Raw genomic sequence first — 19,620 nt, 5'->3', positions numbered from 1 at the left:
AGAAAGTTATTAGAAATAAAAGCTGATGCAATTTAGCATTTTAGTGTGAAGGAAAATATTCAAGTCTGTTTATGTTTATAACACAAAACTGCATCAGTCAACTTGTTAATTTCTGCTGAGGGAATTGTGATATGCGGTGAGCCTAAACCAGCACACCTGGGATTTGCTCCCAGGGAGGCTGCTGATGGCCGTGGTATTTAGAGAAGCCTCAATTTTCTAGTTCAGAAAATGGGTGGGACTTCCCAGGGAGTTTCTTATGAAAACCCTTTGTTGATGACAAAATACCATTTAACACAGAGTTTATTATTACACTCTGTAACTTGACGTTTTATTATTGTGAATGTCATCTATACACAATGAAAACATGATGATACTGTGGCTTTAAGTACATTATTTTAAAACTGAAATGAAATGGAAAATGAAATCAATATCACTATTTGAAATCGAGGAGTGAGAAAGGAACCGCACCCTGCTTTCTACATAATTTGTTTTTCCAAAGGACTGATTTATAACTTTCCGTATCCAAATTTAAAATTGCTTTTCTACCTTTTAATATACATCCACATTTTAATAAGTTTTCAAAGCATAGTTATTTGAAAAATGTCTTAACATTCTATTATGATAAACCATTATGAAGAAACTAAAATCCATATGTTCTTATGCCTATTTTTAAAATAGTTTATTCCATTTCTCTATCTGGATTTTATCATTGTTCGTTAAATTTAGAATTATGTGTATAAAAGTAATGTATGATTTTTTAATTTGCTAAGGAATTTAAGTCAAACCATTATTTTAATTTATTGTCCATATTTTTGCAAATGTGGGTCATAAATTACAAATACATTTGATGAAATTTCAGAACATAGAATTTACTTTTTAAAAGTAAATATAATAGATTTGGAACAATTTATTTAAAACAATAATGTTATTAAACAAATTCAACACCTTATTGTACTCGCTGATAAGGAAGAGGAAACATCTACACTGAGACATTACTTCCCGCTGGATTGATGTACAGAGTAAAATAAACTCATTCAAAGAAAATTTATGCTTATTTATTAATGTACTTTCAATGACCTATTCTCTGAGACTTCAACATCCCTTTTGATAATTTTTTCTAGGTTTAAAATTAGAAGGAGGACCTACCTCAGTTTTTCTGTTTTTACTCAACTATAATGATACAAAATAGAAAAATAGAAATTTTTTCTAATAAAATACTATGTTCATTCTATTTTCTTTTTTTTTTTTTTTTTTTGTAGAGACAGAGTCTTACTTTATGGCCCTCGGTAGAGTGCCGTGGCGTCACACAGCTCACAGCAACCTCCAACTCCTGGGCTTAAGCGATTCTCTTGCCTCAGCCTCCCGAGTAGCTGGGACTACAGGCGCCTGCCACAACGCCTGGCTATTTTTTGGTTGCAGTTTGGCCGGGGCCGGGTTTGAACCTGCCACCCTCGGTATATGGGGCCGGCGCCTTACTGATTGAGCCACAGGTGCCGCCCTCATTCTATTTTCTTAATCAGTTCTTCAAATAATATGTTCAAAGAGTGTTATCAAGCCATTATAAAGTTTTTTAAACCAGTTTAAAAATAAATTTATAATTGTGAGATTATATATCTAAATGACAAATTGCATTTGAAGTGATCAAAGTTCCTTCTCCCATTAATCTAGGACAGTCAAGAAAAAAACAAAAGCTCCCTAATTCCACATAGACTAATATTTTGCTAAAATGATGCCTTCAGCTTCGTTGTGCTGCCACTTTTTCTAAGAGAGTATAAAATCGGGATTTGCTCTGTTTATCTCCCCCTTTCTTGACTTCCCTTCCTTTTACTTTATGGAGCATTACAGCTTACAGCAACATCCAACTCTTGGACTTTTCTCTTGCCTCAGCCACCCAAGTAGCTGGGACTACAATTGCCTGCCACAATGCCTAGCTATTTTTTGGTTGCAGTTGTCATTGTTGTTTAGCAGGCCTGGACCAGGCTCGAACCCACCACTTTTGGTGTTTGTGGCTGGTGCCCTACTCACTGAGCCACGAGCACTGAGTCAATTTTATTTATTTTTTCAAAGAACCACCTTTTGTTTCATTAATTTTTTCAGTGATTCTTTTGTTTCCAATTTCAGTAGTTTCTTACTTAATTTGGTTATTTCTTTTTTCTGCTAGGTTTGGCATTAGATTGTTCTTCCTTTTCTATTTTCTTCAGATGATTTGTAATTTATTGATTTGTCTCTTTTAGTTTTTTGGTTGTAGCCATCTAATACAATACATTTCCCTCTTAGGACTGCAATTGGAGTATCATTCAGGTTTTGGCAACTTGTAGCTTAATTGTTATGGTTGAGGAACTTAACAATTTCCCCCTTTAACTCTTCCTTGACCCAACTTTCATTCAGCATAAGGTTGTTTGGTTTCCATACCTTTGTGTTGGAATGACAGTTTTTGTTGGAGTTGAGTTCCACTTTTATTGCATTGTGGTTTGAGAAGATACAAGGTATAATTTCAATTCTTTTAATTTTGTGGAGATTTGATTTGTATCCTAGGATATGATCTATTTTGGAGTATGTTCTATGGCCTGGTGAGAAGAACATATATTCCTTAGCTTTAGGATGGCATGTTCTGTTTATGTCCATTTACTTCAGTTTTTCTAGGGTCACATTTAATTCCCTTGTTTTTCATTTAGTTTCTGTTTAGAGTATCTGGCTCTGTAAGAGAGGCATTAAAGTCCTCAGTTATTATGGTGTTAAAGGATATAATGTTGCTCAGAGCAATCGAGGTCTATTTCATAAATTTGGGAGCATTTAAGTTGGGTTCATAAATATTTAGAATCTAAATGTCTTCTTGTTGCATTGTTCCCTTGACTAGTATGAAGTGACCATCCTTGTCTTTTTTAACTTTAGTTGCTTTAAATCCACTTGTATCTCTCCTTTCTTCTGATTTGTATTTACTTAATATATTTCCATTCCTTTACCCTGAGTCTTAATTTGCCCTTCAGGGTTGGTGTGTTTCCTGGAAACATCCTATGAATGGCTTGTGATTTTTTTATACATTCAGCCAGCCTGTGCTTCTTCAGTGGAGTATTCAAGCCATTAACATTTATTGAAAGAATTGATAAGTATGGTGGAGTCCTATTTATCTTATTTTGTGACAGTCTGTTGCTTAGCTTTATCCTTTGCACCACTGTGGAAACTAGGTTTTGTCCTTTATTTTCTTGGTTTTTATTTTGCTGGTGGTACATTGTGATAGTCACTGTGTGAATAATAGGTCTAAGTACTTCCTGGAGAGCTGGTATTTATGTGCTAAATGTGTTAAATGTTTTCATATCAGCAAAACATTTGATTTCTTTATCAATTTTGAAGATTATTTTATCAGGATACAGAATTCTAGGCTGAAAATTGTTTTAAGAAAGTTAAAGGTAGGTGGCCATCCTCTATCGGCTTGAAGTTTCAGTTAAGAAGTCTGCTGTTACCCTGATAGATCTTCCCCTATATGTTAATTGGCACTTACTCTTGGCTGCTTGCAGAATTTTCTTTTTTGTCTTGACTTTGGATAGGTTCATTATAATGTGTCTTAGAGATGCTCTGTTTGTGTGGAGATGACGTGGGGTTCAATATCCCTCTAAAAAAGAGAAATTAGGAATCTTCAGTGAAACTTGGAAAGTTTTCACTTATGATATCCTCCAGTAGGGCTTCCATTCCTTTGGGACATTCTTCCCTTTTGAGATGTCTATAATTCACATGTTTGAATACTTTGTGAAGTACCATAATTCTCTGAGCAAATGTTCTACTTTCTTTTTCTTCATTTCTGCATCTTTAACTACTTGCATTTGCTCATGAACTTTATCCTCTAGCCCTGAGATTTTTTCCATGATCTAATCTGTTATTAATACCTTATACTGCATCTTTAAGTTTACTGATTGACTCCATTTCCCTATGCTCCTCCATAAACTTCTGTATTCTTCATATCTTTTATCATATCTTTGTTCTTTTTTCCACTTTTTCATCAATTCTCTTTTTTGCCCATAATGTCCATATTTTAAACTACCTTTCTGTCATTTCCATAATATCTTCCAGTGAGGAGGAGTCCTCTGCAGTAGCTGTCTCATGGGCCCTTGTGAGTGTTGCTCTGTATTAGTTTTTCATATTTCCAGAATTTTTCTGTTGGTTTCCTCCTTATGTGTGTTTTCTTCTTGTTCACTTCCTTCTCCTACTTTTTCCTTCTCGCTGCCTCCTTCGCTTTGAATTGCCTTGTCTTGGAGTTTAGGTGTGTAAGTTGCCTCTTGATCTAAAGCCAAAAGTAAAAGAAGACTAAAGGGTGAACAGTAAGAAACAAGAGAAAAATGAAAGAAAGTGGAAAAAAAACAAACAGGAAGGTGGGTGAAAGAAAAGAATTGAAGAAAAGGAGTTTCAAAAGGAAGGACAGAAAGAGAGAATGAGAGCCACGGGAGAAATGATAATGTTCAGCAAGGTGCTATGGCCATACCTGTACTTCAGGACTTTGGGGAGCTGCGCTGGGTGTGTCCTTCAAAATCCAGAGATGCTTACCAGTCTGGGCAAAAGCAAGACCCCACCTCCACCAATTATAGGAAGAAAAAGGGAAAAAAAGAAAGAAAATTTCAGCAGTATGTCTCAGTGGGGACCTGCCAGGACTGACTTTCCAAAGGCCAAAGCTGGAAGGACACCCTGGACTGTGAACTGGTGACCTCCTTGATCTGGACCACTGCTGTAACCTCTCAGCCAGTCTAGTGCCATGACTCCCTCCAGTACTCAGAGAAAAGAAAAAATAAAAATAGATAAAGAAAATTAAAAATACCATTATGTAAGGTAAGGAAAGAAAAAAACAGGGATATCAAGCCAGGCGTGGTAGCTCACATCTGTTATCCCATCCCTATAGGAGTCTAAGGTGGGTTGATTGTTTGAACTCAGGAGTTTGAGACTAGCCTGAGCTAAAGTGAGACCCTGTCTCTTAAAACAGCTGGGTGCTGTGGTGTGTGCCTATAGTCCCAGCTACTAGGAGGCTGAGGCAAGAGGATTGCTTGAGCCTAAAAGTTTGAGTTTGCTGTGAGTTATGATGTCATAGCACTCTACTGGAGGGTGATTGAGTGAGACTATGTCAAAAAAAATAAAAAAGAAAGAAAAAAAAACAAAGAAAGAAAGAAAGAGAAAGGAATGGAAAGGAAAGGAAGAAAGGAAAAAAAGAAAGGAAAGGAAAGGGTATCTTAGCTGTTGTATGAGAAATTCATCTGGGAAAGATGAGCAAAGTGGAAAATTTTCAACCAAGAGAGAGAAAAAAGGAGAGGATTAAAGAAGAGAGAATAAGATAAAATGGGCTCGACACCAGGTGCTGCTGGGGTGTTTGGAGATGGAGTACACACTCCCAAAACCAGTCTTTAGTTGTCCAGAGATCAGGGGTTGCCCTCAGTCAGTGTCTGTTTATTGTCAGCATTGAGTCCCTGCAGGTATTAAAGATTTTGCCACAGATCCCCCTCCCTCGGATCGGTGGGATCACACCTGTGGTGCATATTACAGGGGTATTTTCGAAACTTGGTAAATGTAGAATGTAAATGTTTTGGCACAGTAACTGAGATAACGCCGGAAAGGCTATGTTAACCACTGTGATAAAAATGTGTCAAATGGTTTATGAAGCGAGTGTATGATGCCCCATGATCATATCAATGTATACAGTTATGATTTAATAAAAAAAAATATATATAAAAAAAAATAGATCTTGCCAAAATCTTTAGGAGGCACATTTCACAGTGCCCCCTGATAACAATTCCCAGGGGTGTGAGGGAGCTGGTCAGCTCACCCCAGGAGGCGATGCCCAAGCTCATCAGGTGCATCAGAGTTGGCTGTGTACTAGGACCCTGAGGATTTTTTCTCTCTCACTGCCTTCCCACAATGGCAGCCCAGCTAGCAGCCAAATCTATGGGCCTTCCATTTCACCAGGTTGTCAAACCCGGCTGCTAGACACTGAGTCCATCCACTTGTCAAAGACCTCCATAGCAATTACAATGATCAGTCCAGCCCCAGATCAAAAACTTGCATGATAGCCTTCTCCTGTCTCTAGTCCTCTGTGTGACAACTGGTTGGCTAACTGGTCACCTGCCCTTTACCACACACTTGCCTTTTGGGCCAGCTGTCCTCAGTTCCTGACCTCCTCACTGGCTTCTATAGTTCACCACTGCCTTAGTCATCCCTATAATGATGACTCCAGATAGGTTCTCCCTACTGGAAATAATTGGTTTTGTTGTTGTTGTTTGTTTGTTTTCTTTTTTCCCTGCCTCACTGGAAGTGGCCTAGTAGAGACATGTTTCTAGTCCGCAATCTTGCTCTACCCATTTATTTTGACTCTTTATTTGGACAGATGGGACTTTTTTGGTTGTGGAAAATAGCTGATTTCATTGTACACTTTGATGCTTTATGTCAGGTTGTAATGCCAGTGTTTTATTACCAGTGATAGCGTGGCCTGAAACATTGTGTTACCATTTCAAAAGGTCTTGGCAGACTTTGACTTTCCTTTGCTTTTGTTCATTGTTGAGCAACACGTACCATGACAGCTCTGATGGCCATTCTAGGAAGAGTTCCAAACTTGCTCTGAAGGATGGACTAGGTGTGTATTATTTCTCTTATGTAAGACTGACCAAGATATTTTGGACCCAGTATGTAGTCAATTCTAATTGATCAGAAGAAGAAGTAACTTCTATTTAAGGGTTGCAAAAGCCCTTATTAATTACATTAATTACATTACATTTAGGTTATCCTTATCCTTAAATAGTTTTCTATTTTTCTCACTTGTGCCTTGGTCTGTGAGTCTTGTATTATTTGCATTGTTCTGTCAATTTCCTCTTATATCTAGTTAGTTTTTTGATTTTCAAAGATAGTTGTGCTATTACTTCATTAAAGTTGTGCTATTATTTTATATCTCTATATCTTTATTGTATTTTGCTTTTCATGTAATGAAATGTCCCTTGTTGCCTGATTTAGTGGTTTTGGACCTGCATTTTACTTTCTCATATCAGAATTGAGAGTCACTGCATTTGTCTAGAATTTAATTTGATTTTTACTTGCCATAATACTTTTCTGCATATTTATATTTTGCTTTTCTGAATAAGTTTTAGTGTGGTTTTTGTATTCAGAGTATAATTAAATTTTGTTTTTAAAAATAAATTAAACTTTTTGCAATTTATTTAAGTGTCTGATATATTTGGTCTCAGTTCTGTCTTATAAGTTTATATGAGTGTACTGTCTTATATTTAATATTTTACCATTTTGCTGGTTAGATTTTTTTTTCCCTTACTCCACTATTTTGTGTTTCTTTTGTTATTTAACAAGCTTGACATCGTTGTTCTAGCAATTATACTAGTTACAATGTTTCACAATGCATTGTTGCAATACAATATAACAATACTTCTTACAATGCTCCCACTGCTTTCCTTATATTATTTGACTTGTCAGCTTTAGTATTAAATGATTTCCATTATTTACTTTCTCTTATGCAACACTCAGTCTTCTCTTCACATTTTTGAAGTTACTTCAAAATTCAAAACTTGTACTCAGTATTCTTCCACACATTATTCCATCTAATCTTTTGTCCTATATCACAAGTAAATATATACAATTCTTATTACCATTCTTTTCTCAAAATTTCTCTAATCTTCTTTTGAGTAGTAGAAGATCACACTCTATCTCAGGAAAGGCTCACAGGTATAGTATCACCCGAGTCTTGCAAGTTTAATATTGTTTTCCTAGGCTTTGATGCTTAACCAGAGTTTAGATGTCTGTAGAATCATACCATTATGCTGACTTAATTTATATTTATAAATATAAAAAACATTTGTATATTGATTCTGTACTTTTCAAAGGTCTTCTTGACTTTGCATGTTTCTGTCAAGAAGCCTATGGTCCAAGTACAGTTGACATTCAATAGAAAAATTATTTTATTTCTGGAATATTATCCTGAAGTAAATTTAAAAATATTTCTTCTATTATTAATATTTAGTTTTACTTCTTTAGTGACTTTAATTCAATGTGTTTTGGATTACTTGGCCATGTTTATCTCTTTGCTTAAAACTTTTTCCCTACTTACCCTCATGAACTCTAAGTATTGTTATCTGTGTTCTGTTCTGTTTTAGCACCGCCAATTCACTGATCTCACTTCTGTACCTTTAATCTCTTTCAGAGTAGACTTACAGTTATCGATGGTGATCTCAAATATCTATTTATGTGTTCATTTACATGTTATTGAAGATTTTTATAAAAACTGTCTCAATAATGCTATCAGATTTGAGAAACATTATTTTATATCTCCATCTTTGTTTCTTGGAAGGGGCATAAAAAGAATCAAATTTAGGTCACTGAAATTTTATAATAGAAATTAGAAATCTATATCTCAATTGTTAGTGACAGATTCAATATTTATATGCATAAAGATTAAATTTTCCATATTAAAGGTTGATATATTAGACAGTATTTGTACAGACAAGCTGATCCTAATAATTTTAATGTTCATAAGTTATATTACATTTGGCAAATAATATTGAAAACATTAAATATGTTCTGAGAAACATTTTTAAAGTATTTAGTAAATTAGTTCTGTAAATATTTTACAGTATTTTAATAAATGTCATACTAGATTTTAAAGAATACCTTAATATTTTTTAGTTCCTGATAGGCTGGTTTCTCATAAGGACACATTATTATTGGGTTTCGTCCCTAACAACTGGAAGTGTTGCCTCGCTTCTGTAGCTTCAGATTTGCTATGCATGGTGTGTCCTTGAACCAGCCATTTCAGCATCACCTAGCATCTTATTACAAATGCAGAATTTATAGCACAATTCAGATCTAATGAAGTAGAATCTTTATTTTTAAATGTCCCTAGATAACATGTATGCTGATTAAAACAGAATAAGCATTGACCAAAATAGCAAGAAGGTAATTTTTTTTTTCATATCTAAAATATCTATTAAAGCATAAATTATTCTCATTTATAAGACCCATTGAATTGGCATGTGATACGTATTTTCATTTTGTATAAAAGATGGACTAAAAATGAAATTTATAGTTGATAGGGTCATCTTAGTTCTGGTCTTTTCTCTGTGGCATAAGTTGGCATTAATGACAAGTGATCCAGCCTTTCTTGCTTTGACTTTTTCTAATGCGTGTCATGGTTACACACTGGTGCGTGCCTGCACACACACACACACACATATAAACACACACATGCATTGCTCAATACGGTAGCTATTAGCGGCATATGGTTATTGAGCACTTGTATTAAGACCTTGAGAATTTTTAATTTGATTTAATTTTGACTACTTCAATCTAAATTTACATGTGTTCTATTGAGAACTTGGATTGTGGCTAGTGCATCTGAGAAACTAAAGTTTTAATTTTATTGAATTGTTACTGCTCTAATTTAAGTTTACATGTGACTAGCTAAGAATGATTTTTCTGTTTTTCAAAGACTGTGAACACAAACACACATACACAAGCACAACCTTGTACAGATACAGACACACACACACACACACACACACACGAATACTCAATGCAACACAGACTGCACTGGGGCCAGTAAAGCTTAAAAGCCAAAAATATTTATTACCTACAACTATTCAGAAAAAGTTTCCCGATTCCTGCCCTAAAATGTTAATTTAATGTAGTAGAGAATGCAGAATTAGGAAATTGACTTAAAAGCAGATATTTTGGAAAGTACACTATTTTTTAACATTCTAGAATTTATATATTTACTATTACGATATATTAATATTTAAAATTTATAAACATTTGCATCACAGTTTTGAGTTTTTAGTGATTTGAAGGTATTAATTTAACTTTCCTATTGAATACTATCAAATACTGTTTTTCTGTTTATGGTTGATATATTATTAATTTCATCTCAAGTTTAATGAAAACAAGATAAGTTATATTGATTTTAATACTCGATAAAAGCAAAATTAGTTATGTGCAAATAAATTTTTGTTTTCTTTAAATATTCATGATCAAAGACTAGATGAAAAAATTAAAAATTTAGAATTCCTTTGAATTTCTTTTTAAGTACCCCTGTTGACATTTATTATGTTTTCCATGTATATCTTTGGGAGATATGACATCTTTCAAGCCTTCAAATCATTTTTTTCTAGATTCTGAATTTTAAGAATCTATAAAAAATTGTCTGTTTTATCTTTGCTAAAATTTCCTTTGAAATTTTTATACAAAAAGATTTAAAAGTTTGAATTATCAGATTCAAGTTAATTATAATTTTTATGCCAAACTTATATCATGAACTGTATGTAAAATATGAGTACATAGCATTTTTTCTTCAAAATTACTTGACTTGTTGTTTCTGCAATAAATCTATTCAGTTTTGTATTTGTAATTTCTTAAGTGATGTGTAATATCACTTGATGCCAATGTTTGCAGTCTGAATAAATATTCTTTCACAATATTATCAAGTTTTACTATGGTCTCTGCCAAATGCAGAAAATTTCCATTATCACGCTCATAAACTTTCTTGGATGATCTTCTGAACACATTTGCCTTGCCAAAATCAAAATTATGTATATCTTATGTTCAACAACAGAATGTCATCTCTTCTTTTTATTTCATCTCTGCTCTTCAATGAAAATATTTATTGATTTTTTCAAATTAGATTTTAATTTAAAATACCTAACATTACAATTTTGGTCCAGGTCACTTTATCCACATTTACTCACCACTCACGGTTGATTATTCCCCATTCTCAAATATTGGTTGATGTTTTTCAAAATCGAATAAATTCAGATTAAATGCAAGGTCCTTTGCAGGAAGTAATCAGAATGCATGAACTTTTTCACTTGGAAAAAATATCAGAATATAATAAATACCCAAAACTTCCTCCTCTCTGTCTTATGTTAAGGTTAAACTTTCTTATATCACATGAATAATATTAGCAAGAGTGGCTTATTACTGAATCTCGAAAAATATGTCCACATCCCAGAATTGTGAGGGAACACATTTGGTATGGTGGATTCTTTGGGAATTTTTTTTTCTCTGTTTGATTTCCTTGAAAGTCAGCAATCATTGATATTGAAGCAGGAAATAATTTCATGTACTATTCCATCAATGATAATTTGTGCTATGTTCTGCTGGAACTAATAGTTCTGAAGTCTTTTCTTCTGCCTTCATTTTTAGTTATTTAATCTCATTTTCCCAAGCTGTTAGATGTTCCAAAAATTTTATTTATATGTATGTACAAAATTTTCCACATTTTGTTTTCTTGCATTAGTAATATTTATTATACTAAAATAGGCTTGTTTCTGTAATTGTCATGATAATTTTATTTTAAATTTTATTGTATTTCCAATACTTAGGAAAAATTAAAAAAAATACATAGTATGGGGCGGCGCCTGTGGCTCAAGGAGTAGGGCGCTGGTCCCATATGCCGGAGGTGGTGGGTTCAAACCCAGCCCCGGCCAAAAAAAAAAAAAAAAAATACATAGTATGATAGAATACAATGCATGTACTGGGGAAAAAAAGCAAATTTTAACATATCATTTAATTTTGTGCTGACCCGGTTTCCACACTAAAAATTGACAAATCCTGTCATTTTATGAATGGATCATTATATTATAATCTCTAAGCCTATGTCCTATGTGTTCAAGCAATATATCCTCTTGCATACTTTGAATTTGATATTGAATTTGATTTGATTTAAATTAATGATAGTATTTGTACAATGATTTATATCATACTGGAAACATCTTTTACCCAAATAGGGAACTCAGCAGCATTTTTGTTACAATAAACAGAAAATAAACCATGTGAAGTACAATAAAAATATATTAAATATAACCAGTATGTTAATACTAATGAAAGATGTTTTTATTTTCATTGATATATAATACATATATATGTACTTACAATCAAGAAGTGATTAGATAGGTTGATCAATTGATTTGCCAATAAATAAATAGAAAGATTAGTTTGAAAGGCAGCTACTTTTTCAGAAGCACAAATATCACATATATTAATAAATCTGCACAATTTTTGATTATCAAATCTTCAATTTACCAAACTTATTACTCTTTGTAAGCCCAAATGGAATGATGTATATTAGTCCTAATGTACTGGAATACTTTATTCCTTCTACTAGAAGTTTGCCATAATAAATATTCAGGTTACCTATTTTTGGATTAAGCACCTATCTAAAAATAAAAATAAAAAAAATTTATATGAGTGGGGGACCCCTCAGATATGTTGTGTTCAAGGCAAATAATCAAAGCTGTCCCACATTTCCAGTGAAACAACGTCCCTTTTTATTTACATTCTTGGATTTTCCAAAAGAATCTGCCATGAGTCATGGGGAATTGGGTTGAAAAATAAATCTCATGTCTAGTCATTATGTACCATCTGTGCCTAAGATTTGACATCTCCCCACTACTGCCTAAATAATTTATTTCTGGTATACATTTATCTGTACAATTTTCTATTTATTTAATTATCTCTCAGGAATCTCCTCAGTTATTCATACAAAAAGATTTTTGGCACCACCTCATCAGATCTCCAAATGTGGAACCTTGGTGGTGACTATTTAGACTCAAACGCCTTGCTTTCCCCACATACATAGCTCCTTACATAAGCATCTTTTTCCCCCTCTTTCTCTTTATCCCTCTCACTTTCCTTCCCCCCCCCCAATTCTTTCCTATATTGCTGTCATACCATATTACACAAGGGAAGTCAATGTTGACCAGACACACATGCAGAGAGAAAGCAAAAAGTTTATTAAGCTTTCAAAAGGCCAACTGAAGAACCTAAAATGATGAAACTATAGGATGTGTAATTCCGACTATCTGTTACCCAACCAATGACAAATGTTTGCACAGTTTGTTATTTGTTTGTTTCAATTATGCTAATAAAAGCATTGATATTTCCACATTTTGGCGATTGTAAATTGAGCTGCAATAAACAGTCTAGTACAAGTGTCCTTATGATAAAAGGATTTTTTTCCTTCTGGGTAGATGCCCAGTAATGGGATTGCAGGATCAAATGGGAGGTCTAGCTTGAGTGCCTTGAGGTTTCTCCATACTTCCTTCCAGAAAGGTTGTACTAGTTTGCAGTCCCACCAGCAGTGTAAAAGTGTTCCCTTCTCTCCAGATCCACGCCAGCATCTGCAGTTTTGAGATTTTGTGATGTGGGCCATTCTCACTGGGGTTAGATGATATCTCAGGGTTGTTTTGATTTGCATTTCTCTAATATATAGAGATGATGAACATTTTTTCATGTGTGTGTTAGCCATTCGTCTGTCGTCTTTAGAGAAAACAATCGCCAAAATGTGGAAACAGCCTAAATGCCCACCAACCCAGGAGTGGATTAACAAGCTGTGGTATATGTATACCATGGAATACTATTCAGCCATTAAAAAAAATGGAGACTTTACATCCTTCGTATTAACCTGGATGGACGTGGAAGACATTATTCTTAGTAAAGCATCACAAGAATGGAGAAGCATGAATCCTATGTGCTCAATTTTGATATGAGGACAATTAATGACAATTATGGTTATGGGGGGGAACAGAAAGAGGGAAGGAGGGAGGTGGGTGGGGCCTTGGTGTGTGTCACACTTTATGGGGGCAAGACATGATTGCAAGAGGGACTTTACCTAACAATTGCAATCAGTGTAACCTGGCTTGTTGTACCCTCAATGAATCCCCAACAATAAAAAAAAAAAAAAGAAAAGAAAAGCATTGATATTTCACAATATTTTCTATTTGGAACTCAAATTTAAATATCTAAACTTCACTCAAATTATATAATGTATAAAAAGGAGATTATATGAAACAGAAATTTTCAAGTTATTCTATTGGATCTAAGCAAAACTGAAAGTGTTTATAGTTAAAGCTGGATAACAGTAGCTTGATTGGCCTGCACCAAGGAAGGATATTGTTCTTAAATTTGCAAAGGAATCCATTTGCAATTGTTTAATGGGAATTTGATTACCAATATCCTGTTTATGGGGTCCATTTGAAAATGCATAATTCATAACAAAGTTATTTAACCAACAAAAAAATAATGATAACCTATTTAAAAATTTGATAATCATTTAAAAAGTAATGGAAATTCTTAGCTCTATTTATGCAATGTATTATTTTCTTTTGGAAGTATTTTTTGTTGTTCCTCTAACTGATTTATCTGATTTTTAATTTGTTGTATACAGAGTGAATTTAGTTTTTCCACTCCATATTGTTACAAAGTGTTCCCAAAGTTAGTAGATGCCTTTTTTTAAAAAAAGATAATCTCACTCTGTTGCCTTAGGTTGAGTGCCATGGCATCATTATAGCTCACCGTAACCTCAAACTCTTGGGCTTGAGAAATCCTCTTGCTTCAACCTCCCAAGTAGCTGAGACTACAAACACTCACCACAAGTAGTTTTTTTTCCTACTTTTAGTAGAGATAGGGGTCTCACTCTTGTTTGGGCTGGTCTTGAACTCCTGAGCTGAAGCAATCCTCCCATCTTACAGCTTCCCAAAATGCTAGAATTACAGGCATGAGGCACTGTACCTGGCCTCAGCAGATGACTTTTCAAATATTCTTATTAATTCCATAGGTAAGCTCATTGAAAATAATTATTATATAATCTCTGCTTTACCTTCATGCACATTGATTCTGTAATCAGGTATAACTCTGATATCAAAATGTGATATTCTCACATTCTCATTACAACTCCAAAGCTACTGTACACATTCTTTGAGAAAAATGATCAGTAATTGCTTCAGTGAGTTTAGTTTGTTAAAATACCTCCCTATGATTGTTCTACATGTGAAAAAGAATATGAAGAGATCCTGAGATGCTGGTGTTATTAGCTCATTGTACAGGCCATTAGTATTCGTAGCCCTTTTAACTAAACATAGGAGACTCAATATTGCACCCATGTATGCCTTCTGTTGGAGTGGATCGAAAAACAAATAAGAGGTAGAATAGTCAAATTTTTTATAGGTAGAGATAATAGAGGTAGTGTAGAATGTAGCTTGTGAATATTGCCTTTTTATATGCTCCTTAAAATATATAAGGATCTAAAAGAGAAGCTGTTGCTTAGCTTCCCACAAATGTTCTCTTGCTTATCCTTGAAGCACTTCATCTGTGTACTCATCCTCATTATATTTAAAACATTCCATCATATTCAGACCACATCTTTATGAAAATACTGCATCAGATTTTTTTGGTTTGTCCTTTGTATTTGGCACAGTCCCTAAGCATCTTGCTTTGTCCAGAGGCACACACAAACGGTATACACGATCATTCTTAGTTTACACTAGAAGGGAACCTCTAAATTCTTTTTCTTTCTTTTCTTTCTTTTTTTTTTTTTTATAGAGACAGAGTCCCACTTTATCACCCTTGGTAGAGTGCTATGACATCACAGCTCACAGCAACTTTCAAATCCTGGGTTTAGGTGATTCTCTTGCCTCAGCCTCCTGAGTAGCTGGGACTACAGGCACCTGCCACAACGCCCAGCTATTTTTTGTTGTTGTTGTTGCAGTTTGGCCGGGGCTGGGTTTGAACCCACCACCATCAGCATATGGGGCCAGCACCCTGCTCACTGAGACACAGTCATCACCCCTCTTAAATAGAAAATAAAACTTCAGTTGACTCCTTCTTAATTTACCAAAGTGTGTTGGTATTTTTTAAACATATAGAAATTGGTATGAATTATTTCACATGATCTGAATTTTGCCAGAAATGAAATTAGAACCACTTTATATTTTAACAAGTATTTACAATGATTTGTACAATATTTGTGTGGTCTTTACATTGTACAAACCATAGTTTTTACTAATGGTTATTTTTTAAACTCTGCCACTTATTTTATTTATTTTAATTTTCTTTTTCAGGAAATGTACCCATGAAGAATTCTGAGAGAATGTGTTCAGTTATCCTGCCGTGATTAAACACGACACTGCTGTATTTTGTAAGTTCTTCTATTTTTATCTTAGATAAAAAGGACTTTCTGCTGCAGAGAACTACTTTTTTCATTTAGAATTAGAGTTCAATTTTGTTTAAATGGAAGACTTAATTGATTTTATTTTTTTCAAACTTTGTTTTACCTTAATTTTATTCAGTTTCAATGAATAATGAAAAGGCATTTCTTTTTTAGATTAACTGTTTCTTTGTATCTATTGGCCAATATTTTAATGACTTGTGATAAGAACCTTATCAGTTGATGAGCTAGTTTAAAGGGTCAGTGCTCTCTGTAACGCCAAGTTGGCCTGGCCAAATATTGGTAATTATAATGTCCTATGTCTCAGTGAAGAAATTCATTTGATTTTATCTGCAGATACTGCCTATGAGGCCTCATAAGGATAGCTAAATACTGACCATGTTTAGGACACAGAGTGAGTTTACCTTGTTACTAACATGTAGATTTTTATACTCAATATTCATTATGATGAGATATGCGCTCCCTGACTCTGATACATTATCTTTTAACACTCATTTATTTTACATGACACAAAACAAACATTATATGTAGAATCATGATGACATTAAGTTGAATGTTCCCTACGTCTTCAAATTTACTCCTTTCCGATTATCTCAACATTCAGATTTTGCTATTTCACAGTTTCTAAAACTTAGTATAAAGCAAATAGATTTCTCCTCTTTTACAACTTACCTTCTGATAAAAACTAGTCCCTTTGCCCCCCGTTACTTTTTTATGACATAACTAGTAGAATGAAGGAATGTGATAGATACTATTTAATTTGACATTTGGAGCAATTTCCTTTTCTTTTTTTTTTTTTTTTGTGGGGGATTTTCATTCAGGCAGACTATTTCCACTGAACAAGAGAAAAAAAATTGCTATATTCCCTCTAAATAAAAGAATAGGGGAATCAACTAGATGAAAAGATATGTCTAAAGGTCTGATATGAGTGGTATGATAGTGATTCCAAGCACTCATCATCGAGGTATTTTTGTTAGCTTAGTATTTTTGAACAATGTAAGTGTTGAGTATGGCAACACAAAGAGCACGCTTAAAAGTTAGAACAGATTTTCTAAACATAGCCAGTAACTTAGAAGGAATAATAAAAAAAAAGGCATAAATCAGTTCAATAAGATCCTGAGATTAATGGAGAAGTGCATAAAAAAGGGAAATTTTGTAAAGACATACATTAACATACCTCAATAAAAAATAAAGATTACGTAAAATATTTGCAAAAAACTCTTCATCTTAAATTTAAACTACAAACCAATGGTTTCATATCTTCTAAATGTTCTCCATTTAAATTATCTTTTTTTCAAGGAAAAAATGGAGTTTTGCCCTAAAAAATTACATTTAATGAGAAATCATCAATTCTTAACTTGTTATTAAATAATGATTTCTCCAGATATGTATGCATATGTTTTTAAACTCTAAAGTATTCTTGATTGCTGAATAGCAACAATATTAAAATGATTTTATATAATTTTGCATTAATAAGAAACATTTGTTGAATGTTTCCATGAATCAAGCCTTGGATATGAAAAAATGACATAGAAATTTAGTGTGACACTGAACTTGTAAATTTTATCAGCAGCGAATATACATTTTCTATTAGGATTTCACAAAAGTCCTCTGTTTCCTCTTACCACATTCTTACTAGGTCTAAGAAATACAACTTGTATACCATGGATGTGTCATTAGACTTTAGATTAATAAAATCCAAGAAAGACTTTTTTTTTTTTTTTTTTGTAGAGACAGAGTCTCACTTTATGGCCCTCGGTAGAGTGCCGTGGCGTCACACAGCTCACAGCAACCTCCAACTCCTGGGCTTACGCGATTCTCTTGACTCAGCCTCCCGAGCAGCTGGGACTACAGGCGCCCGCCACAGTGCCCGGCTATTTTTTTGTTGCAGTTTGGCCGGGGCTGGGTTTAGAACCCGCCACCCTCGGCATATGGCGCTGGCGCCCTACTCACTGAGCCACAGGCGCCGCCCTCAAGAAAGACTTTTATGAGTCAGGAATAAATGTTTTTCTGGCTGTGGTCACAGTCTTTTTGATTACCCTAAGCATTTGTAGTCAGATCAGATAGCAAAGAACCTAGAGTATGTGTAAAGGGAGCAAGGGGAAATAAAAATTGTGATTAATTTTTTTCAGTAATAGTATCTCTGATAAAAACAACTAAGGAAATAGAATAATTCCATTTGAGAAAGGAAACATACTGAGATAACTAAATATCATTCCTTAGGTACTGGATATGCAGAGATCTTACAGAGAAAATGGACAGTGATTTATTTTGCACTGATTATTAATAAACCTGTACTTATATCAGTATAGATTTCCAAACTGTGAGAACCATTAAGCACTGGAATATCTGAAGATGAAACTTGAAAATCCCATTTGAAAGACCTTTAAAAGTAAAACAGATATACTCTTGAAGAGACTGCCTGGTAGTAAAGTGCTGATGGATCCAACATGAAATTTTCCAAACCTAGGATTATATGATCATAAATTATTATTTTACATCCTGTAAATAGCTTATTAGCTTCTTTGCTTCCATCAACATTGGATTTGCTTTTTTAAAACTCATACAGAGGAGGAAGAAACCTGTTTAGCAGAACATCTCCTGTTCATCTATGGTCCCAGATGAATAATTGTTCAGTGCCTAATGGAGAATTGTAGTTTTTTCTAAAGTTTTAAGGCATGGTCAAAAATAGACCTGCTTTTAAAAAAGGGAACTTCTCTGAGAGCTATACTAATTCAGGTAAATAAATGTTTAAATTGCTATTAAAAAAATCAGAGCTATCCTTTTGTTGTTCATTATTCCCTTGAGAGAGAATTATGCTATGTAAGGTAATGCCCATAAGAAAAGACCATTTTTTCTAGAGTTTTAGATAATAAATAATTTTTGTATTTTAAATAAAAGATAAAAGATTAAAGATGTCTTAATAAAAGATAAAAGATAAAAAGATTAAATAAATCTTCTGGCTTATAATGTCTATTTTTTAAAAGACTTTCTTTTTCCAGAAACTTAGTAGAGATAAAAATCAACATATTTTTTCAAGTTTTTTAATTTAAGAAATTCAGTAAATGAATATGTATGCCAAGAACTGTGGGGAATAAACAAAAGGGGGGGGCAAAATATGATCACTATTTCTAAATTGCTGTTATTATATTGATTAATGTAATATAATCTCATGGTAGAGGAAAACATTTGTATAAAAATTAAGAATAGCATGAAATTCAGTAAAAAAAAATTACTGACTGAGCACAGTGGCTGACACCTGTAATCCTAGCATTTGGGAGGCCAACGCAGGTGGATTGCCTGAGCTCACAGGAAACTGAGGCAAGTGAATTGCTTGAGCCCAAAAATTTGAGTTTGCTGTGAGCTGTAATGTCACAGCACTCTACCGAGGGCAACAAAGTAAGACTCTGTCTCAAAAAAAAAAAAAAAAAAAAAATACTGACTGTATTAAAACTCTTATTTCTCACAACAACTTTAAGTCTCTTCTTTGTATGTCATATGTATATTTAAACAGATGTATTAAAAATATCATCAATGAATGACTGAAGTGCTATGGTTATACAGAAAATCAATGTAACTAAATTTTGAACATGAAACAGGGAAAACTTGGATGGTAAAGGATCATTTTTACAGATTGAATAAAGGAAGAACAA

At 33.7% G+C, this 19,620-nt stretch overlaps 1 protein-coding gene across 3 annotated transcripts in view; it reads left to right on the top strand.

The window, feature by feature from the left end:
- Positions 1-19,620, top strand: part of MARCHF1 (membrane associated ring-CH-type finger 1) — a 967,912-nt gene that overhangs the window by 327,486 nt on the left and 620,806 nt on the right. For all 3 annotated transcript variants that reach the window (XM_053583965.1, XM_053583959.1, XM_053583949.1), the window contains exon 3: positions 15,861-15,937. The gene's annotated coding sequence lies outside the window, so the exon portion shown is untranslated. The remainder of the gene's footprint in view (positions 1-15,860; positions 15,938-19,620) is intronic.

This window comes from Nycticebus coucang, chromosome 1 (assembly GCF_027406575.1).
Source record: "Nycticebus coucang isolate mNycCou1 chromosome 1, mNycCou1.pri, whole genome shotgun sequence".
Classification (NCBI taxonomy): Eukaryota; Metazoa; Chordata; class Mammalia; order Primates; family Lorisidae; genus Nycticebus; species Nycticebus coucang.
The sequence above is the reverse complement of the archived record's forward strand: the minus strand, read 5'-3'. Positions and strand labels throughout refer to the sequence as shown.